This window comes from Hippopotamus amphibius, chromosome 4 (genome assembly GCF_030028045.1).
Source record: "Hippopotamus amphibius kiboko isolate mHipAmp2 chromosome 4, mHipAmp2.hap2, whole genome shotgun sequence".
Classification (NCBI taxonomy): domain Eukaryota; kingdom Metazoa; phylum Chordata; class Mammalia; order Artiodactyla; family Hippopotamidae; genus Hippopotamus; species Hippopotamus amphibius.
In genome coordinates, this window is record NC_080189.1 from 178,633,695 (window position 1) to 178,651,083 (window position 17,389).

Sequence of the window (17,389 nt, forward strand, 5' to 3'; positions counted from 1 at the left end):
TAGATGCCCAGAGCGTTCACATCTTAGCCCTGGATTACAGCAGAGGGAACAAGGCTGAGAGGTGAACACCAGTTTCTTACTGTCCTAGGGCTGCTGTCACAAAGTACCACACACGGGGTTGGATTAAAACAATGGAAATATATTCTCGTAGAGTTCAGAAGGTCAGAAGTCCAAAATCAGGGTGTTGGCAGGGCCGGTTTCTGTGGAGGGCTGTGAGGCAGAAGCCATTCTCTGCCCCTCTCCAAGCCTCTGGGCGTTTCCAGCATCCTTTGGCAACCCTCAGCTTGTAGATGCCCAGCCCCAACCTCTGCCTCCATCATCACAGGCCGTCTTCTCCGGTGTTCTCACATCATCGTCTCACACACACCAGGCACAGTGGATTAAGAACCCACCTTTCCCATCATGAACGCATCTTGAATAATTACTTCTGCAACAACCCTATTTCCAAAAAAAAGGTCACATTCTGAGGTACTGAGGGTTAGGACTTCAACATATATTTTAGGAGAGTGCACAATGTAACTCCTAAAACCCACTGAGCAGTGAAGCCAGCCTCAAACCCAAGGCTGACGGCAAACACATGCTCTTTCTGCCCAAAGGTGCTGATGAGGACAGCTGGCATTTTCGGGGTCCTGCTCTGTGCAGGCGATTCCTTACCTTCTGCCATTTTAAAACCACAACAGCCCCACCACGTAGGCATGGGTCCACTTTACTGGTGAGGAAGTTAAGGCATGGAGAGGCTGAATGTTCCAGGTCACACAGCTACTTAGGAGCAGAGCTGGAATTTGAGCTCGTTGGCCTGGCCCCACCCTGCTGAGATAAGGGGCACAACATAAAGATTGATAAAGTGCCCTTTGAAGTCCAGGCAGATGAAGACCTCGGCTGCCTGCAGATGGTTGGGGTGAGGGTGACGGAGGGAAAAAATCTTGAAATCCTTCCTGGAGGAAGTGACATTTTAACTGAGTCCAAAGAATGGGTCAGATTCAGTTGTGCAGAGATGACAGAGAAGGATGTTTTGGACAAAGCAATGAGCAGTAGCAAGACCTAAAGGTAGGAAAGTATTGATATTTGGGCGGGAACAGAGGGGGAGCTCTGCTTGGCAAGTCCAGAGCCCAAATATTCCCATGAGTATAAAAGGCAGGAGGGTCTCTTTATTGGGGAAGCGAACGGAGGGTCTGTGTTTACCCTCCAGGTCCTCCCTGCTCTAATGGAAATCCACTTCCGAAGCTGCTTTCCACCCAAAAGCAGTGGAATCCCCAACAAATGGGACCAGCCCAGGGGGCCCATTACACTCCCCTTCCCATGTACCCACAGCAACCCCACCCAAGTCCCGAAACCAGATTGCTACAGAGATGCCCGTTCGGGCTCCATCTCCAGAAGGCCGGGCTGCGATCCATTCTAATTCACCCGAGAGAAAAGATTTCCAGTGTGTTTATCCGGTTGCCATGGGTTTGCCTTCTGCGTCAGGCGCTCTGTCTGTCAGACATGACAATTGAATAATATTTTTATTTTTAGGCGTGGGTCACCGAGTCTTTTCATTCTACTGCCGGGTTCGCCCCCGCACCAGAACTCCAGGGAATTGGGCCTCTGGATGCCTGGGAAGCGAGTGGCTGCAGCAGGAAGCGGGGTGGGTGGTGCTCTGTCTGAGCCGGACACTGTGTCCTGGAGGGAGAAGACCCTGTCCTGGTGGGGGGTCTATTTTGTGTCTGGGCAGAGCCTCGTGATTGCAGCTGGTCTTGGCCAAGACCTGCGAGCAGTTGGGCCCATGTGGCAAGGTTGGCACTGGAGGAGGGCAGGTGGGTTAGAAGGGGACCCACTGTGGGTGGTGAGAGGACGTCCACGTGGTCCATGGCATGTGGGGAGGGTGACAGGGAGCAGATGGCCACACGTGGAGGCAAGAAAGAGCTCTCATCAAAGGGGGGACTCAGAAGTCAGACCCTCCGACTAGGGACTGATACAAGTCCTGCCTGGAGCAGAGGTCCTCACCCTTGGCACAGTTAACATTTCAAGGCTGGATCACTCCTTGTTGCGGGTCGCTGTCCTGGGCATCCCTGCCCTCCACCCACCACATGCCCGTAATACTCCATAATACAGAGTCCCCAGTTGTGACAACTAGACATGTCTCCAGACAGATATTGCCAAATGCCCCAAGGATGGGAGGAGGGAGCAAAAGTGCCCCTGGTTGAGGCTCAGAGGGACCTGGAGACTGAACAGGTCTGGGATCTGGGGGGTAGACCAGCTGCTACAGAGTAAACACAGATCCAATTATTGGAACATGTGGCAGCTCCTCAGCTTGTCCCACACTGGTTAGGACCTTTGGTGGCAAACGACAGAAGTCAATTCTGGCTAACATTCCCCAAAGGCAACATACAGGAGGGACAGAGTAGAGGTGGAGGAACATTCCTTAAAAATAAGAAGAGGCTAGAAGGTCTAGCTTAGAAATGGGCAGGAAGCAAGGCAGCCTCGGTTTTGTGATCTGTATAATGGGAATAGTAACAGTCCTTGCCTCCCAGAGGCATTGCAGGGATTGACTGAGTTGATGCACATACCTGACACGTGGTGAACATGATGAGAGAATTAGCTCTTCTGCTACTATTGTTGTTTTCTGTCGGTCGCTTCCCTATTCATGACCTGGCCGTTGTCTGTCTTTCCATCTCTATGTCTTCTCATCCTCTTGCCCCCAACACGCCAACCACCCCCAGGCAACTTCCAGTCTCCCAAGGGCTAAACCATTTCACACTGCCACCCAGCTGAAGAAACTCCCATAGAATTTGTTCCACGGTTCTGTTGCTATCTTTCAGTGTTTAGATGGAGGAGGCAGGCACCTTGAAATAGCAGGTTCCCCCAGAAATAGTTCTCAGAGGAGGGAGTGAGTGTTAAACACTAGAGAGCTTTCCCGAGAAGGGATTTGCCGCCAACAACTGTTTCATGGGCAAGAGAACACCTCAGAGAGAAGGCGGACAGACAGCAGCCCGGGTCAGGGAAAGCAACCCAGAGAGGCACCAGGCAGCCCTCCCGCACCAGGCAGCGATGGGTGTTGTGCACGGTGGCTGCCTCTCTTCTGCCCTGGACTTAGAAGAGGAAAAGTCTAGGCAGAGGGAGTGATGGAGAGAAGAGTTCAAAGTCTCCCAGAAACTTGCTGTTTGGGGAGCGATGAGACGTGACCAATGGCAGGAGGATACCGTGCTACCAGCACCTCTCACCTCAGACAGTGAGGGCTGTTTTCTTCAAGGCCCTTTCACAGCAAAGAGGTGAGAGTTTTAACATCAGAGCCATTAGTGGTGTCAGAAGGCTGTGGACAGGTACCTGGCACTTCTCATCACCTGGAAGCACTGTGGGTGAGGATAAAACAGTAAAAGCCTTCTTCTCTTGAGGACGGACATGGGAAGCCAGCCTTGGAGGGAGGGCACTGGGCCTTCAGTCGGGGAGGAATGGGACGTGTACCCAGGTGCTGTGTTTACGTTAAGCTCACTTCATATTGAATCTGGACGTCAAATTGTTATGCAAAGAGTAGTCACTGTAGGTAATTAAATATTTATACTTTTATTTAACAGCAATTTCCAGTTCAGTAAAGAAAGCCGACTTCATCAATCCTCTGACACTTCCCACCTCTGTCTGGGGCAGGATCAGCTTCAGGGGAACCCAGAACAATATTTATTACTGGTCTTCGGGGTGGCCCCCAGAATGTCAGGCAGAGGACATGGCTGCACGGAGCCAGCCCTTGACCACGAGGTGGTGTGTGCTGACTGGTGGAGAGCCTGCCTTCGACTGTCATGACATTTGGGTTCAAGTTGTGGCTCCACTTCAAACTTACAAACGTAATTTCTCTGAGCCTCACTTCCCTTGTCTGTAAAGTGGGCATAAAAATCTGTGCCTTGGTGGGGAGGCTGTGAAGCTGAAATAAGATAATGAGTGTTAATGGTTCCCGGATGTCAGGGTGCACAAGAATCAAGGGAGAAATGGTTAAAATGCAAGTTCTTGGGCCCCCTTAGGTTTTTCTTTTCTTATTAAGTAAAGCTAAGCTGGGGATCTGGGACATTCTGACAAGCTTCTGGGTGATTCTCACCCAGGTATGTCAGTAAGAAACACTGATGTTTAAAAAGGATTTAGTACCGAGCCCAGCATATAATAAGTCCTAGGTATGTGTCGTTGGTAGTGGTTGTAATTATTATTCTGTACCACCTATTACAACAATAATGGGATGTGACAAACTGTCACAACTCCAGCTGTGGAAAACAATAAGCATTTACATAGTTGGTGATTATGTGGGGTCAGTGACTTAGACTGGGCTCAGCTGGGCAGTTCTTCTGGTTGTGGCTGGGCTCACTCACAGGTCCGATGTCAGCTGACTCTTTACTGGAACCATGCAGGACCCTGGCCACCAGACTCTCATCCTCCAGCTGGCTAGCCTAGGCATGTTCCCAAGGAGATGAGAGAGGTTCAGGTACTTCCAGGCCTCCACTTACCATCACATCTGCTACCATCCCAGTGGTCAAAACAAGCCACTTGGCCAAGCCAAGAACCAAGGCATGAACAGCAACCCAGCCAGGGTGAGAGTGGAAGGGTCCTGATAAGTGACTAACCCAAGGGAGGGGACAGAGGGAGAGTGATGATTCGGGACATTCAATCCATCTATAGCAAGTATTGTTTTAGAAAATAACAGAATTGCACTTTCTTTGTCCACCAGATTTGTTTCAATGATCATGCATTACATTTTTAATCAGAAAAAAAATTATTTCCACTTTGAAACAAAAATAGTCCTTAGGAAACAAGAGGATTATTTTGAGGATTAAAGGTGATTTAAATATGTCAGTGCATGAGGGAATGCACTGTAAACTGCAGGGAGTGTGGAAGGATGGTTTACCCAGAACAAAGGCCCCCCTCCCCCCCACAGAGTATGAAGAGCTCTTTTCTCCATCAGGCCTGCAATCTGCTCTGGATCAGGCTAAGATGCTCAAGCATCGCCCATGACATTAGGATGAGAGGGTAAGGCACCCCCTCACCCTTCTGTAGCCCCAGAGCTCCCATGGCTAGTCTCAGGCAGAAATGCTCCAGCCTCACTCACCCTCCAGGCTTCTCTTTATCTTCAGGTTTTATCAAGTTATGCATGTGCTCTCGCCCCCCACTAGGCTGAGGGCTTCTCAGAGGACAGCACATCCTAAGAGTGGTAACAATAAAAACATGAGAAACTATTTTTTGAGCACTTGCTATGTGCCAGGCACTGTGCTTTTTATATATTAGCTCACTTAATGCTCCAATGAGGTTGTAATTTACTTACCCATGGCTGCTGTAACAAATGACCACATACTTGGTGGCTAAAAATAAGACATATTTTTTAATCTTAATAGTTAGCTTAATAATCTTACTAAAATTAATAAGAAGTCTGAAAATGGGGCTAAAATCAAGGTGTCAGCAGGGCTGTGTCCTTTCTGGAGGCTCTAGGAGAAAATCAATTCCTTGTGTTTTCTAGCTTCTAGAGGCCATGTGCATCCCTTGGCTTGTGGCCCCCTTCCAGTAATGGGGATAAAAGGATGGATGGATGGATGGATGGATGGATGGATGGATGGATGGATGGACTGATGCATGGATGGATACATGGATGGATGGATGGATGGGTGGATCATTGATGGATGGATAAGTGGATTGATGGATGGATGGATAGATGGATGGATGGGTAAATGGATGGATGGATGGGTGGATCATGGATGGATGGATGGATGGATGGATGGATGGATGGATGGATGGATAAGTGGATTGATGGATGGATAAGTGGATGGGTGGATAAATGGATGGATGGATAAATGGATGGATGGATGGATGGATAAATGGATGGATGAATGGATGGACATACAGAAAGTCTTTCATCTCCTCGAGTTCTCATCTCCAAGGCTGAAACAATTGCAAAGCTTCTCTCATCCCCTCCCCTGTCTCTACAGATGTCATTTTTTTCTACCTTGTCAGCATCAGGAGGCTTCCCACTCAGCTTTGTGGGTGAGACCCTATTTTCTTTCCAAACCTCCTAAAGAACCAGTCCTCTCCAGTTATGGGAAAATAAATACGTTGCTCAATCACCAGCGATGTCAGTCAAGGAAACTTAAACAAAGAGATTAGTTCTGTTTTTATTTGTTGGGACAATGGAGAGCATGAAATATTTAACAGCATCGTAATGCAAAACAGATGGGAAAGATACTGCCTTTCAGGGCCTCCCCATCTCTCCCACCTTCCACCACAGCCAAAACCAGGAGGCCATTTAGGACAATTTATGGGCTGGAAGGCAGCCAAGGGACTGCTTGCCCAGGGGCCTCTGGTACCCACCCAGCCCTGATAACTCCTGCAGGGATATTCACTGAAGAGGATCAAGTTACAATCCTCTGAGTGGGGGTAATGCTCAGTGGATCCAAATGTGACATTGGGTTCAAGTCCTCACTGGCTTTGTGCAGTTATCAAAGAGTGTTTTTCCACTAGTGTTGATTATATCAGGGAATTTCCACTCAAAAAACCCCAAAGCTTGAAAAATCACCAAGGAGTAAATTTTAATTTTGTTTCATGCTGTGCAACCTTGGGCAAGTCTGTAACCTCTCTGAGCCTGTTGTCTTCTGTCACAAAACATGAGAGACGAGCTAGTTGGAAGAGTCATTGTGAAGCCTGAGTGAAATAATGTATGTAAAAGCTTGGCGATGGGCACATAGTAGGTTCTCAAATTGATCTCAGGCCAAGTGGATGAGAGACCAGGTTTAGAAGGAAGGGTCCGCTGACAAATGTATCACATGCACTTGGTCTGTGGGTCTGCATTCCACACAGATTTTTATAAGTTTTGAACTAAAAGGAATCTTTGGAACTATTTAGACCAAAGGATGCAAAGTGAAGGCCTAGGGCCACATGCAGCTGAAAGACACACACATACACACACAAACACACACACAACTGGCACAGGTATTTTTTAAACATCAAAGTAGTTGCCACTTAAAAATTGTGTTTTTTTAAAACATTAAAATCTGAAATCTTGAATGATCTCAAAACTGTCAGGCTCAGGAACCCAAAACTTGCATACCCACATGGCAACAACCAGACAGGGTCCCCAAAACCTTCCTTCAGGATATTTTTCACACTTTGTTTAGTCTCTCACTTGAGCTTCCTGTCTGGATTCTGTATGCATGTGAGTTTATGTTCCCAGATTGAGGGCAGTCCTTTCACTTTTGCAGATAAAGAAACTAAGGCTAGGGACTTCACTGGTGGTCCAGTGGTTAAGACTCTACACTCCCAGTGCAGAAGGCCTGGGTTCAGTTCCTGGTCAGGGAACTAGAGTGGCACAACTAAGGATCCCACACGCAGCAACGAAAATCCCGTGTGCCACAGCTAAGACCTGGCACAGCCAAATAAACAAACAAACAAACAAATAAATATTTAAAAAAGAAAAAAGAAACTAAGGCTAAAGGAAAGAATGCAAATATGAGCCCTCCCCTGCCCCCCGAACCCTTACCCCCTCACCCCCACCATGGTAGACCTTGCCAAGAGATCTTGGAGCTCTTTGTTAATTACACCCTCAGAGTCCTTCTTAACACAGTGCTTTGGGCTGTCATTCAGGTAACCTATCAGATACCTCTGGGCTAAGAGATTTTGTTCAAGATTCTCCAATTCTGCCCTATTAACCGTAAGGCCTCTTTCTTTCTTCTGTACCCCATAGTCTTTGACATAAGACTCAATAATAACTTCGATGTCTATTGGAAGAACCAAAGAGTGTGGGTAACAGCGCCCAGCAAAATGTGAATATTTCATTATCATTTTATTAAGCCTGGTATGAGTGACCCATCAGACGGAGGGCTCCCTCCCTCACTTCCCCCACCTCCTACTTAAATTCGGGTTTGGACACGGGTTAAAACGTAACTTGTGGGAGGTTTTCTAGCAACCCGACTACACGTTTTGTGTTTGGCCCCTTGAGCCTTTGGTCGGGGTTGGACAGACCTTTCAGCAAAATCATGATTGTAAGCTGTTTCTTTAATTAAATGCAACCTCTTTCTTTACAGCCCCTGCTTTAGTGCCCGCCTCCCTGACCCCAGCAGGCAAGCTGGCTGGTGCTCAGATGCTGGCTGTGACTGCTCTGAGCCCCACCCCTCTGACCTTGCCCACCAAAACGCTCGTTAACCCACCCAACAGTGTTTTTCTTTTCAAGCCCAGTTTTAGAAAAAAAGAGAGAAGTCTATTCTCTTTTCCTTGCCCAGAGTAATCCTCAAATTATACACAATATCCGGAACAGAGAAATGGCCCCAAATTTAATTTTCTGGTTTCCTGAAGAGCTGACTTAATCAGGCTGAGAGTCAAGGAGGGCTCCCCCCAGGGATGTGCCCCAGAACTGTGGTGGGGGTTCCCAGTGTAACGGCCCGTGAACGTCTCGTGTGTCCGTGTGGGTCTGTGCATCTGCGGTGTGGTGTGTGTCTGCGTCTGTGTGTGTCTGTTTGTGGTGTGAGTGTATGTGTGCATGTAGGCATGTGTTTGGTGCGTGTGTGGAATGTGCATGCTGCCTGCAGGTGTGTGTGGTGTGTATATGCAAGTGTGTGCATGTATCAAGGGGGTGTAGCATGTGTGTCCGTGTACACATGTGCCTGTGTGGCTTTTCATCCACAGCCCCGGTGAGAAGGATGAACTGCGGGCCCCATCCGGAGGTTCTGGGCCCTGGCTGGTACGTTGTTCTCTCCACGTGTTCCTTGTGATGATGTGAACGATGGTTTGAAGAGGGTTGATGCTGCTGTGGGTGATTTCCAGGGTCATTCACACCCAAATCCCCACTTGACAGCCAGGGAATCCGAGGAGCAGAGAGGCAACTTGAGTTACCGTGAGTCATAAAGCAAGTTGGTGGCCGTCGCTGGGGCTGGAAGCTATGTCTCCTGACACCCAGTCCAATGTGCTTTCTCCCTGGTCCCCTTCAAGGGGTGTCAGGGCCAGCCTGCCGGGGAGTTTGTCTTACAGAAGGACCTGGCTGGGACGGGGCGGGGGTGGGTGGTGAACAGCTCAGATACAAGGAGTGGCTGGGCAGGAAATTGTGCAAGCAACACCATGAGCGTGGGTTGACAAATGCTTTTCTAAATGGCCAAATGGGAAGTATTTTAGACTTATTAGTCTAAGAGGCAGACTTGAAGATGTTATGTAGGTACTTAGCCATTTAAACAGATAACCATTTAAAAATTTAAAAATCATTAACCAAAACTGACTCTCAGGCTAGCCCCTGTGTTAGAGGATATGAGCATCAAAACAAAATAGACAAGACTTCCCTGGTGGCACAGTGGTTAAGAATCCACCTGCCAGTGCAGGAGACACAGGTTCAAGCCCTGGTCTGGGAAGATCCCACATGTTATGGAGCAACTAAGCCTGTGTGCCACAGTCACTGAGCCTGTGCTCTAGAGCCCGTGAGCCACAACTACTGAGCTTGTGTGCCGCAACTACTGAAGCCCACGTGCCTAGAGCCCATGTTCTGCAACAAGAGAAGCCACCTCACTGAGAAGCCTGTGCACCGCAAAGAAGAGTAGCCCCTGCTCGCCGCAACTACAGAAAGCCCACGTGCAGCAATGAAGACTCAATGCAGCCAAAAATAAATAAATTAATTAAAACACACACACACACAACCCAAACAAATAGATGGACAAACCTGAATTTGTGGAACTGGAAACTGGAGCAAAGACAACAGGGTCAGAGCCAGAAGAGAGATGGGAACAGGGAACAAAGGTGAGCGTGCGCGTTGCGTGAGAAGGTGCAAAACAACGGTCACAAATTGGCTTTTGGAGACGGGAGGTCTGGTCCCTGGTGTAGAAAACTCTATCACGGAGTGTTGTCAGAGGTGGGGCTGTGTCCCAGGAGCACAAGATGAGTCGATGGAGAGATATTCCATGGCAAGGGCCGTGCTCAAATGGTCAGGAGCCCACCAGCTCTTGTCCCATCCTTCCACGAGCGGGAGCCACACAAAATCTGATCCCAATGCCATGGTCCAGGTGCTGGAGGAGTGCCCAGGCCTGAAGTCCATGCCCACTGTCCAATTTCATCACCCTATGAACCGAATGCACAGGTGATTCACGCCCCAGGGCACCTGCACCCGCACAGGCCCCTCTCCCTCAGCCCCGCCCCTCCAGGGCCTCACCGGGAAGCCCCCATGACCAGTTATGTTAGTAGTAAAGGGTTTGGCCTTGGATGACGTGATGGAACCAGACAGCAGTATAGTTCTGTAGGAACACAACCTTGCTGAAGGCTGTTGATAAAAGACAGTGGGGAAGGGAGAGCCCCGCCTATATCTTTGAGCTGTACTTTTTCATGGTCCATTTTGCCTGGGAGAAGTGGCTGGGAATACAGAGCTACATAGATTTGTGGGCTGCAGCCTGCACTAGAAAGTAAGCTGCGGGAAGGCAGAAGGTTAGTGTTTTGTTCACCATTTTATTTATACCTGACATTCAGTAGGAGTTCAATAATACTCTTTACTTATATAGTCTTTCTTTAATTCTTGACTTGACTTCAGGATGATCAAGGGCTTGAAAAGAATAAGACTGGGGATTGATAACAGAGGTCTGAGGAAGAGATCTGTGGGCAGCCCTTTTGGAGTGGATCTCGGGTGTAAGGGTGTGGCTGGGCTCTAGGAATGTTCACCAAGAGTCTGTCCATGCGGAAGAAGTTCCTGATAATCAGGAGGACAAGGCAGTCCATCTCGTGGATGTCACACAGTCTCTTTTCCCAGCTACTTCAGAGCCTGCTCATGAACCCCTGGGCATGGTGGCAGGGATGGGGGTGCTTAGCCTTATAATTTCATTTGCAGAATTTAGGACATCAAGTCAAGATTGTTAATGAACCTGAGGAAAACTGATAGAGCATAGAAATGGAAAAACTGAGTAGTGACAGTTGCTATGCATGCACCTGTTTGTACAGAGGCAGCGCCATTTGATGGAGCGTGATCTTATTATTTCTGCTGCAGTTTCTGTTTGGAAGCTTAGATATGGAAATGAGAGTCTGCAGAGATATTAAGTCTCCAGAGGTGTGGATTGCGGGGCATCGAATGTATTTTGCTCATTCATCACTCATTAAATTCCTTGCAAGATGCCTTCCTGTAATGCAGAAAGGGTAAAGCTAAAGTGACATTTCCTGACTCCTTTGCTGCCAAGTTGTAGATGTGACCTAGATTTCACCCACTCAGATTCTCCTGCACGACTCTCAGTGTGGAAGGGAAGCCCGAGGAGACAGTCTGAAGTGGGGTATCTGTTTTGCTTCTGAGGACAGCCGTGGAGACAGTGAGACTCTTCACTGGGTGGTTTCCTGGTTGGGCAGCTTCTTACCGTGGTGAGGGCCTCTTTCTCCCTCGTGGAAGAAGCAGAGTGGTCATAGGGCCAGAGTGATTCCTAGAATCTCAGGCTATAGCCTACTGCTTCAATCTTTTCCAGCAGCTCTGTAAGTCACCTAATACCTCATCATAAATCCTTTTCTCAAACTAGAGTGGATTCTGTTGTCTGCAACTGAACCCTGACTGATTCTAGAATCTCCCCCAACAAGTATCCCCAGGACACTTGCAAGCCCACAGGGAACACCCCAAACCCCTAACAGTGGTTGGAGGGCAGTACTTTAGGATCAAAATAGGCATCCTAGAAACTCCAAGTTCAGATGGCTAAAACAAGACACTTCTTCTGAACCTGCCTAGCGTGACTGAGGAAGCCGCTGGGATGTGAGTTGAATAAATAGTTCCCATTGTTAAGTGTCTATTCTGTGCCAAGCCCCGTGCAAGCTCTTCAATACTGGCTCATTCATTCTTACAGCCACATTCCTTTCAATCATTCAGGAGGATTAAAGAACTTTCTCAAGGTCGATTATCTTGGAGATGTGATTGCTGGCAGCCAAAGATAGATCAGACTGGCACCAATCCTGCTCTGAGAACAGACTTATCCCCATTTTAAGGGAGCAAGTTAAGGGCTAAAAAAGAATGCTCATATTCTTTTCCCCAAGGCCATAAACATCTAAATTTTAAAAATTAAAATTTATTCTGGAATCATTTTAGAAAATTTGCAGAAAGAGCACAAAGTTCCCACTTACCCTTCACCTGATCTCTTCTAATGCTCACATCTCATATCACCGTGGGACATTTGTCAAAATTAAGAAATTAACACTGGCACACTTATTAACAGGGCTGCAGACTGCATTTGCATTTCATTGGGTTTTTGGCCAATGTCCTCTGACTGTTCTAGAATGCAATTAAGGATGCCATGCTCAATTCGGCTTCCTTTTTTTAAAATTTTACTTTTTCCTTTTTTTGAATTTATTTATTTTTTGGCTGCATTGGGTCTTTGTTGCTGTGCACGGGCTTTCTCTAGTTGCATTGAGTGGGGGCTACTCTTTGTTGTGGTGCATGGGCTTCTCATTGTGGTGGCTTCTCGTTGCAGAGCACAAGCTCTAGATGCACGCGCTCAGCAGTTGTGGCTCGAGGGCTCTAGAGTGCAGCCTCAGTAGTTGTGTTGTGTGGGCTTAGTTGCTCCACGGCATGTGGGATCTTCCCAGACCAGGGCTTGAACCCGTGTCCCCTGCATTAGCAGGTGGATTCTCAACCACTGTGCCACCAGAGAAGTCCCTTACTTTTTTTTCTGTCACCCCATCACCTCATTCCAAAGCAAAAGGGCCTCAATTATTTGCACATGCTCAAGAACAGGAAACACGCACTCTCCAAGTGAGAGAGGCTGTGTGGCAGGACAATTTGGAACAATTTCCCCTGATGTCCACTGGTAGAGGAGCCCTCCTGTTAGAAACTGGCAGCAGAAGCCACAGTGAAGACCAAGTGGGAGCCGGGAGCAGGGACCAGGATGCGTGCCAGAGGGCAACGGCCATACAAAATCCCAGCGATGGAAGCCCCGAGCAAGTGGCCCCGCTTGATGCATAATTGGGTGAAGCAGGGTGGAGAAAGGTCACTGCAGGAGCAGTTGCAGCCAGGGTTGGCGAGACGGTGACAGAAAAGGCCAAGGCCAAGTAGCTGAATAATGTTCCCACCAAGGGGTTTCCATGAAAGATGATGAATCTCTCCAATTAAACATGTCACGGCTGGGCTTGGGAGCCACAGATGAAACAGAGGTAAGATAATTACTTCCATAGCATGCCTGGTTGTGGGGAAAAAAAAAAAAAAAAGAAAGCACATAGTCATAAAAATGAGTTAATCACCCAGCCAGGAGTAGGAGAGAGCTCTGTAAAGATTTAGAAACCGTGTGTTTAATGTAACTTTCACAGTGGGTTGGATTCCCTCAAAGGTGTGAAATTAAAATGAAGGAGATTGAATCTAGTTTTCCCACTGAGTTAGTGTTTTAACACTGAGGTTTCTGACCCAAGATTTGATGCCTCTGTTGTAGAAATAAATGTGTACACCATGCTTAGTTACTATAAATGACGCATGGCACACTATTCCATTATATGAATTAAAGCTTAAAATCAGCAATGCCATGATGAAGGGGACTCTGTATCCCCCAGCCACACAATCACAGGGGTTTCTTCAAGGACTTACTCTGAGACTTTAGTCAGCAGGTCCCAAGATGCCTGGTGGATTCTCCTTTTCCAGCTGCAAATTACTCGTAGCAAACAAACGTTGTTCTTGTTGCAATCTGACGGTGCAAAGTCATCCTGTCTTTTGTCACCAGCAGCTGTTCAACCAGGCTGACCTGCAGACACCAAGGACCCCCTCCAAACAGAACAGACATTTCCATTCTTTGATCTTGTCTGCAGAGCTGTTCCACCAAGTCAAAAACTTATATGTACAGTGCTCGCTTCGGCAGCACATATACTAAAAACTTAGATGTACAGCATGGGGAACTATACTCAATATCTCGTAACAACTTATAATGGAAAAGAATCTAAAAAATAATATGTGTGTGTGTATATATACATATATACGCATAATGGAATTGCTTTGCTGTACGCCTGAAACTAACACAACACTGTAAATCAACTATATTTCAATAAAAATTTAAAAAACAATTTAAAGTAAGGCATGTTAAGATGAAGAAAAAAGAAACTCAGTGGGTGATTTCAACAATGTCGAACTCCAGGGCATGTGCTATGGAACCCGATCCTGAATCTAGAAGTTTCCAACCTTTCTCACTCACTTTCTGGAGGTTAAGGCAGAGTCTGGAACCTTGATCTACCTTCCCTGGCATCTTAGGAATAGGGATTACGATAGATCACTTCTCACTTGAGGCATCCTCTCTCTCTCCTCTTCACCTTTTGGTGAGGAAGTTTCCTTGAGATAACAGGTTAGAAAAAGTATTACATGCATTATTAAAACAATGGCAGATTTTTTAAATTTGGGGAAAAAATTATGCAAGAGACAAAGCCTCTCTGTCTTAAATCCTCCTCGTGGAACGTGTTCTAGACTGAAGAGTACACATCCGTGCCTTCATCAGCAGATTCTGTGCCTAAATTTTCCTTTTCTTGGCAAGCCAGCGCCCTAGTTAGGAGCCTTCATTAACTGGGTTCACTTGCTGCTTTCTTAGAGCTTTCCTCGACCCTGGACATGGGATTCCTCTTCTCCTGATTCTAATAATGTCCCTTCTGCCTGCAGCTTCCAACGCACCGTGGGTTAGGAAACCAGATCCCCAAACCTAAGAACTGTTTGTTAGACAAATCGTCACCGTGGGGCTTTGATCCGGGGGAGTGGGCGGGGAGCAAAGTGTTAGACAGGCCTCCTGTTACCTCCCTGGTGCCTGAATCTGTTTGGGGCCGTGTCTCTGCTCAGAATGCACTTTGGAATTTCCAAAATTTGCTTGGCCTGTCCCTACCCCTGAGACTGTGACCCAGGAGGCCCGGGGAGATTCTGGCAAAGTTTTGGAAGATGCTCCCCAGGTGATCTGATGCTCACATTGGACTGAGAGATGCTGTTGCCTTGACTTCAACCCCTGAATAAACCAGGCCCTCGTCCTGCCCGGAAGTCAGAATTTAACGAGGTGGACTTAGCTACCCGGCATCTCTCTCCTTATAACCTCTTCAGACAAGCCCCTTTTGCCTCATAAAAAGAACTTCCACACAATGTTTCATAGACCAAAATAGAGATTTTTATTTCCAAACATAAAGCAGGTACATTTTAGAGAACGTAAAGCAACAGCAAAAACGTCAAACCATCTTTGAGAATGTGGCTACTTACAACTCGAACGACAGGAAAGGGATGAAAACGTCACGTGACTTTAAAACACAGCACTGAGAAGAAACTAGAAGGGCCCTCAAGTCCCCCTCCCTCCTGAGCAGGGAAGGCAGGGAAGGCTCTTGGCTGGTTTTGGACTTGATATGAACCGAGATAATACACACATGTTCCAAGACAGTCCTTTGGTTCCCATTCTGCTCGCCTTCCCAGAAAGCTTAATTTATTGCAGATGTGTGTGTTTTATAATCACAAATAATATGTTTACATAATAGAACATTTTAAACAATGATAAAATGTTTTGACAACAAAGCCCACGGACACAGCATCAACACACACACATACTCTCTCTCTCTCTCTCTCTCCACCATGCCCTCATCTGGTTTGCCCTGCATTAACCAGCCAGTCCAGGCACATGAATAGCTGGTCAGTACTAGGTTAGTGTCTTCAAGAGCAAAGATGGGCTGACTTTGCCTCTGTGGACTTGGCTGACAGTAGAAGGACTGCAGGAAGGCGGTGACGCCTCCAGATGGGGTTCTGGGGAGGTGTGGGGCCTTCTGGTTCCCGAGCCGTCGCTTGGGAGGGGAGACAAGAGAAATTAACAAATCCATCAGGCTCACCTGTTTTGGGATGAGAGGGCTGGTCTTTTGAACTTGAAATGGAGGGGAAAGTAGTCATTCCTCCAAAGCTGGTACTGGAAACTTGCCATTTTTCCTGCTTCTGGTGCCTTAGGTGCTCAACAAATTCTAATAACATCAGTAGCTTCTTTCTTTCTCTTTCTTTCTTTCCTCCTTTCTTTCTTTTTCTTTCTTTCTTTCTTTCTTTCTTTCTTTCTTTCTTTCTTTCTTTTCTTTCTTCTTCCTTCCTTCCTTTCTCTTTCCTTTCTCTCTCTCTCTTTTTCTCCCTCTCTTTCTCTCTCTTTCCCTCCTTCCCTTTTTTCTTTCCTTCCTTCCTTCCTTCTTTCTTTCTTTCTTTCTTTCTTTCTTTCTTTCTTTCTTTCTTTCTTGATTCTGGATACTTCTTCTAAAACTAACCAATCCATTTATTGGTTAAGAATATATTGTGTACATCAATAAACAGGTTATTTCTACCCTCACAATTATTGTGTTAACCATGTATACATTCAAATCTTGCCTTAAGCAGTTTCTGGAATGAATATAAACAAGCTAATGAAAAGAATAAGCGCTGACCCTTCCTCAATGGAGTACTACAAAATCAAACAAAATGAAAAGAGAATGTAGAGATAGTAACTCCTCATTCACATACACTCAGATCGTACATGTTTTAAGAATTAGTGGGCAAGAGCAGAAAAATGGACACAAACCAAGATATGAATATATCTATCCACAAGATGTTAAATGATTATTTCCTGGGTTTTTAGCATCATTGAACATCACTGGTTTGTAAAACACACAGACAGACATACAGAGCAAGAGAAAAATGGGCAAACAAAGACCCCTTGAGCTAAGTCCTCCTCTACAAGCAGGTTGTATACTAGCCTGAGAAAAAAATGGGCACCAACAGAAGGACCTCATTATACACTAGTCTCATTTCTAAGATCAATTCACATCCTGGAGTCTGAGGGCTATTATATGGAAGGCTCCATGTTATTAGTAAATCATTTATCACTGGGGTAAAATAATTACGAGGCATCTTACTAATCCTTCCAACATTTATGAGATATTTGTTATGAGTTATTAGCAATGAACAATGAATAAATGAGCTTTTGACAACACATGAAAAAAAAGAAAGAAAGAAAGAAAAGGTAATCACTCCCAAACCAGCCTGAGACAGTTTCCAGAGGGCAGAGATCTCAAGGGTCAGCTGACCTTCTCTTTGTGTGCAGAAGATCAGCGGTAACAACCAGTTGCTTCCATAAGAGGCATAAGATGCTCGGGGAACTATCCCCATTCCTCAGGGGAATCAGGGGAAATATTCTGGTTCTAGTGCGCTCAACCTGAGGTTCCCAGAGACCACAGGCTTCTGGTGTCTGTTGTCCAGAAGCCCAGGGCTGGAAACAAGGGTTGCACAGCTGTGCTTCTGAGTGGAGATGAGCAGGTAGTGCATGCGCGCACACACACGTACACACACACCACGTTCACACAAAACTTACTCTGTCCACTTCTTCCTCACCCATAAGACTCTGAAACATGCAAGGCCACTGCTTCTGGAGAGAAAATGCCCCTTTTTTCCTCCAGTGGAAGGAATCAGAACTGTTCTTCAGGCAGCGACATCCCAAAGCCGACTCTGCCCTCCAGCTTC